This window comes from Argopecten irradians, chromosome 12, assembly GCF_041381155.1.
Source record: "Argopecten irradians isolate NY chromosome 12, Ai_NY, whole genome shotgun sequence".
In the NCBI taxonomy this organism is placed as follows: Eukaryota; Metazoa; Mollusca; class Bivalvia; order Pectinida; family Pectinidae; genus Argopecten; species Argopecten irradians.
Genome location: NC_091145.1, coordinates 30,570,814 through 30,578,231, shown reverse-complemented (window position 1 = coordinate 30,578,231; position 7,418 = coordinate 30,570,814). Strand labels below are relative to the sequence as shown.

At 36.8% G+C, this 7,418-nt stretch overlaps 1 protein-coding gene across 1 annotated transcript in view; it reads left to right on the top strand.

The window, feature by feature from the left end:
* The first annotated feature begins 1,873 nt into the window (after positions 1 to 1,873).
* The window catches only part of LOC138336937 (protein Wnt-5b-like), a 58,244-nt gene continuing 52,699 nt past the window's right edge, over positions 1,874 to 7,418 (top strand). The window contains exon 1 of the mRNA XM_069286570.1: positions 1,874 to 2,151. The gene's annotated coding sequence lies outside the window, so the exon portion shown is untranslated. The remainder of the gene's footprint in view (positions 2,152 to 7,418) is intronic.

Sequence of the window (7,418 nt, the reverse complement as noted above, 5' to 3'; positions counted from 1 at the left end):
CTGTAAGCTTCTGACGAGAAAGTACTTCTATTTGTTGAGTTCTGGAGGAAATGTAATGTTTTCACTGGATTTTTTTTAGTAATTTCTGTAAATATGCGTTCGATTTTAAAATGCAATTGGCACAATAATGTTTAAAGTTATTTTTTTGAAAATCAAACCCCTATAATTTTAGAATTGGGACGACTGGTTCACCCGGATATGGTACGTATCCTGCTCGGCATCTGCTGCAGCTAGTTGTGTAGGCAAGCACGGCATCGCAAGCCTCTCAAAACACTCATGTCACATTTAAATGTGCCTTTCATGGTTGAAGTTAGCAAAATGCAGGATAAACGAATGACTTTCTGGAGATATGTCTAGTTTGTTTATGCGTTAAGTTGGAAAAACAAATGTTAATTCAAATATTATGAAAGCATTTCCTCACTATCTGTGTTTATGTAAGAACGGCGAATCTTTTAGAATCTTGCGCGATTTCACGCAAATTTAAACAAATATGAATCCTAATTTATTGATAGATATGTCTACCCTAAAAATAGAACTTCGGTACGAAAGTGTTTGATGTGTTACATGAAATAGATCTCGTGTACTTAACATGTTACAAAATAGCTAGGACGCGAACGTGGTTAATAAAGCACCACAATGTTAAATATTTACCGCGCATAGACCTGAAAGATTACAAAAAGTAAATAGTCTGATTAAGTATACAATAAAACGTTCCAGATTTGTTTCAAACACGTCGAGAACAACACAAAGACTAACAACTTGATTACCTTAGCGGTATAGTTAACGTCGAGAAAATTGTGGATAGGTTGTTTAAATACAGCAGATGAAGGTCTGGTGCCTCAGAGAAGGAAAACACATGCTCAGTACCATAGATAGGTTTCGATTTTCAAAAATAGCACCCATGCCCCCAGAACTCACAACGAATGTTACCATCACTTCCAAAACCCATCGTAGAGATTTCTATGCGAGGTACAACACGGTCATTGGCAGAGATGGATTTTAGCATACTCTATGCTCATTCATAAATATACATTTTGTATGTGGTTATGGAAACGGACTGTCTGTGCACGCTAAAAGATAACGTTATATTTCTTGAAGTAGATTTCTAAGTTTTTGTCTCATTGGCGTTTTGCATTTGCTTGATAGTGGTGTTACGGAATTTTACATTATCGTGAGTGGAGAACGTTACATTGTGGTACCGCTGCAAGAAGTCCTTGAACGTTATTATATTTTTTGCATTGCATGCAGGTATATCTTAATTGTGTCTAAGAGGCAGAACATTCCAAATCGGATTAGCAGTGAATTCGAAGAGCCCACAACGCGGTATTAGAAGTTTTGATAAGTACATCTAAAGTGTATACCCTTAAACAACGGTGGGTATATACGTAGAAGTTGTGTTTATAGCGCAAGACTTTTACCTGTGTTTACCTGAGATTGGAAGCGAGAAATAACAATTACACGTCCGTCAAAGCTTACTCGATAAGTACAATAAATATGTGTTACATCTTACCACTTTAAGTGTGTTTTTAATCTCCATAAGGGTTCTTGACTTGATCCGATATCTTCACCTCCACTTGGCATGTACAAAGTGGCCAATGGTTTCATTAATCCGGATTTACCCGAAGCCACGAATCTCGCACCTGATTGGCCAACAGACCTCCCTAATTAACCCTTATTGTGCATTGCTCCATTTCCATTGTCTGAGTTAACACGCGTCACAGGCTTGTTCAACTGACCGTGAAAATCCAAATCACATAGCCGCTGAACCCTTTCCACTCGGCCGGAATAAGGATCAAAGATTTTTTCTGTTTCGTTAAAGAAAATTATACACACGTTTGGATCGGCTATGATCATCCTAAAAACTAATCGTTTTATCTTAAATGTATAAGTCTGAAACGCTGACCAATTTAGTCTGTGTTTACAGGTTTTTAGGATGACAAGTTTTGTAAAAGATACGGGCTATTATTTGTAAACTTATAACAGTTTAAGACCATTGTCGTGGAAGGAGATCGGAGTGAATATGTCTTAAGCATGCTGATTATTGTGACTACTATACATTCGTGGCTGATAGCGATGGGATAGAGCTAATGTGTTGTAACTGTTCACCGAGATTTTCTGGAATAATCTGAACTTCAATACTGCTGGAAAAAGGTGACTATAATTTATACATTACTTCGGTCTATTTTTAGCATACATTATAAAATTGCATCTATTGATAAATATCACGTATCAATGTGTCAATGTACAAGGCTATCAATATCAGAATTAGAATTGTACTAATTACGTTAATTGTATTTAAACACATACATATGTACATGTACTTCATTTGCTATGGGGGGAAATAAAATGTAAATCGGAGACGGACACAGCGAAGCTTCCGGACTTCGATCCCGCCTTTCATTTCAATCAGATAATTTTGTGAATATCGACAAGATAATTTTGATAATTGTGTCAGTTTTACCTGTGGTGGCTATGTTGCATTATGTGGGAAATGAAAGGCATTTATATCGATAAAATGGTGGGCTGGAGGTAGAGGACATTCATAAATAGACTAGATTTATAAAAAGGAAGGAAAATTCCACGGGATTAATTAAGTTTTATTCTAATGGTGACTTGGACTAGATATGAAGGTCACTGTGACCTTTGGTTTTGTATTGATGATGTTTTCCAAATGCATTAAATGCCTTACGACCATATGGGATTGTGTTACTCGGATCTTTACGGTAAATTTACCGTAATTTATAAACATAAAGGAGTGTTATTTGTTATATAAAGAATTTCATATACGCAGTAATTAAAAATGAATGGATGAATGGATCAATTAGAATGAATAAATGAATGAATTTATGAATGAATGAATGAATGAATCTAAATGAACGAATAGAAATAAATAAATTAATAAATAAATGAATAAAATTGAATATAGATGGATAGTACGGATATTGGAAATCGTGTTACATAAATCCAGAGATTTAGGTAGTATACTACTACTATCTGAATCACTAATAGACCTGGGACGATGGTAGAAAATGTTGATTATCATTTACAAACTGATTCAGATTTGCGATTTCAGATACATTGTATGCGGAACTAGCACTTCATCTACTATATTGTTGCTACTTCTAAAACGTCAAGACTGCTAAAATGTACTTTTAACGTTAACATTAGATATACACATACAAAATGTATTTCTATTCTCATGTCAATCTTTTTATACTTACATGCTCTTTACAAACATGCCTACACTAACTCGGTAACTACAACGAGAACGTTACGACATACTATAAGTTTGGAATTTACAGGGTATATCAAACGAAAACCAGCCTATATATATAAAATCAGTCAAGCATTAAATTCCAGTCCCTTTATAAAATCAAAATAAAAAATAGCTATTAACCAATAAGATAATACAAATGAAATCCAAGTAAACATCAAACAACAGTGACTCGTATTTACATTTGATGACCTAAAAAATGGGGCCCTGAATGAGGTATGTCTGTAAACATTTAATAAATTAACTGCACATTTGTTCTTAGCTATGCATCAATACCCTACTAAAACATACATGTAATTTTGCGATACTTTATGTCTATTGGCGTAAAATCATTTTATCGTAGAAAAAATGCCACTATGAAATAATTACAGATTCATTCGTTAAATTTTTCCAAAGGATTTTATAGAAAAAAATACAACAAAATGTTATGAAAAAGACGAGCATTTACCAAGTCAATTTAAAGTACAAAATGTATGTGTTTATTCCGCGTACATGTAATATACTGATGTTCCAGAATGATAGTTGAGGTGAATTAGAATTCTTCACCCAAATTGAAGTATTTACATACAACTTGTACCCAATTACAAACTATAATATTGACACAACACTTTGTTCCAAGTGTCAGTCAGTAACAACACTATAGGTATATTTCGTTGTTTTATTAAGTCTAGCTCATAAATCTTCCTATTTCATTTGAGTCCGACGCAAACTTAACCTTGTAATTTCATTTCAAACAAGATTTCCCAAAATATGAATTATTAAAAGACAGAGTGTTGGCCCAGTAATATATCATCGCCAATCAGAAGAGAATACACAGAGAGTTGCTATAGCATGCGGTCTCGTCTCTGGCTACATAGTCAAGGCGCTGCCGCGTGTTCCAATCTCAACCCGTCGGTAATTAATATAACAGGTGGGTTGTCACGTATGGTTGCAAACAGCCAACATCCAGCGTTAAGTTGTTTACCAGGCAACAAAGCTCTACCGTCTACAGTAGTACTATACAGCATAACGTTATATTACATAGCTCTCACGTCTACAGCAGTACAACATAACGTTATACAACATAGCTCTCACGTCTACAACAGTACCATACAATACAACGTTATACAACAAAACTCTACCGTCTACAGTAGTACCATACAACACAACGTTATACAACATAGCTCTCACGTCTACACCAGTACAACATAACGTTATACAACATAGCTCTCACGTCTACAACAGTACCATACAATACAACGTTATACAACAAAACTCTACCGTCTACAGTAGTACCATACAACACAACGTTATACAACATAGCTCTCACGTCTACAACAGTACCATACAACACAACGTTATACAACAAAACCCTACCGTCTACAGTAGTACCATACAACACAACGTTATACAACATAGCTCTCACGTCTACAGCAGTACTTTACAATACAACTTTATACAACATAGCTCTCACGTGTAGAGCAGTACCATACAACATAGCTCTCACGTCTACAGCAGTACCATACAACACAACGTTATACAACATAGCTCTCATGTCTACAGCAGTACCATACAACACAGCGTTATACAACATAGCTCTCACGTCTACAACAGTACCATACAACACAACGTTAAACAACATAGTTCTCATGTCTACAGCAGTACCATACAACACAGCGTTATACAACATAGCTCTCACGTCTACAATAGTACCATACAACACAACGTTATACAACATAGCTCTCACGTCTACAACAGTACCATACAACATAGCTCTCACGTCTGCAACAGTACCATACAACACAACGTTATACAACATAGCTCTCACGTCTATAACAGTACCATACAACACAACGTTATACAACATAGCTCTCACGTCTACAGCAGTACTATACAACACAACGTTATACAACATAGCTCTCACGTGTACAACAGTACCATACAACACAACGTTATACAACATAGCTCTCACGTGTACAACAGTACCATACAACACATCGTTATACAACATAGCTCTCACGTCTACAACAGTACCATACAACACAACGTTACACAACATAGCTCTCACGTCTACAGCAGTTAAACACATCGTTATACAACATAACTCTCACGTCTACAACAGTACCATACAACACAGCTCTCACGTCTACAACAGTACCATACAACACAACGTTATACAACATAGCTCTCACGTCTACAACAGTACCATACAACACAGCTCTCATGTCTACAGCAGTACTTTACAATACAACTTTATACAACATAGCTCTCACGTCTACAGCAGTACCATACAACACAACGTTATACAACATAGCTCTCACGTCTACAACAGTACCATACAACACAACGTTATACAACATAGCTCTCACGTCTACAACAGTACCATACAACATAGCTCTCACGTCTACAGCAGTACTTTACAATACAACTTTATACAACATAGCTCTCACGTCTACAGCAGTACCATACAACACAACGTTATACAACATAGCTCTCACGTCTACAACAGTACCATACAACACAACGTCAACAACATAGCTCTCACGTCTACAACAGTACCATACAACACAATGTAATACAACATAGCTCTCACGTGTACAGCAGTACCATACAACACATCGTTATACAACATAGCTCTCACGTCTACAACAGTACCATACAACATAGCTCTCACGTCTACAGCAGTACTTTACAGTACAACTTTATACAACATAGCTCTCACGTCTACAGCAGTACCATACAACACAACGTTATACAACATAGCTCTCACGTCTACAACAGTACCATACAACACAACGTTATACAACATAGCTCTCACGTCTACAACAGTACCATACAACACAACGTCAACAACATAGCTCTCACGTCTACAACAGTACCATACAACACAATGTAATACAACATAGCTCTCACGTGTACAGCAGTACCATACAACACAACGTTATACCACATTGCTCTCACGTCTACAACAGTACCATACAACACCGCATTATACAACATAGCCCTCACGTGTACAACAGTACCATACAACACAACGTTATACAACATAGCTCTCACTTGTACAACAGTACCATACAACACAACGTTATACAACATAGCTCTCACGTGTACAACAGTACCATACAACACAACGTTATACAACATAGCTCTCACGTGTACAACACTAACATACAACACAACGTTATACAACATAGCTCTCACGTGTACAACAGTACCATACAACACAACGTTAAACAACATAGCTCTCACGTGTACAACAGTACCATACAACACAACTTTATACAACATAGCTCTCACGTGTACAGCAGTACCATACAACACAGCGTTATACAACATAGCTCTCACGTCTACAACAGTATCATACAATACAACGTTATACAACATAGCACTCACGTGTACAGCAGTACCATACAACACATCGTTATACAATATAGCTCTCACGTCTGCAACAGTACCATACAACACAACGTCAACAACATAGCTCTCACGTCTACAACAGTACCATACAACACAACGTTATACAACATAGCTCTCACGTCTACAACAGTACCATACAACACAACGTTATACAACATAGCTCTCACGTCTACAACAGTACCATACAACACAACGTTATACAACATAGCTCTTACGTCTACAGCAGTGCAATACAACACAACGTTATACAACAAAGCTCTCACGTCTACAACAGTACCATACAATACAACGTTATACAACATAGCTCTCACGTCTACAACAGTACCATACAACACAACGTTATACAACATAGCTCTCACGTCTACAGCAGTACCATACAACACAACGTTATACAACATAGCTCTCCTGTCTACAACAGTACCAATAATACAACGTTATACAACATAGCTCTCACGTCTACAACAGTACCATACAACACAACGTTATACAACATAGCTTTCACGTCTATAACAGTACCATACAACACAACGTTATACAACATAGCTCTCACGTCTACAGCAGTACCATACAACACAACGTTATACAACATAGCTCTCACGTCTACAACAGTACCATACAACACAACGTTATACAACATAGCTCTCACGTCTACAGCAGTGCCATACAACACAACGTTATACAACATAGCTCTCACGTCTACAGCAGTACCATACAACACAACGTTATACAACATAGCTCTCACGTCTAC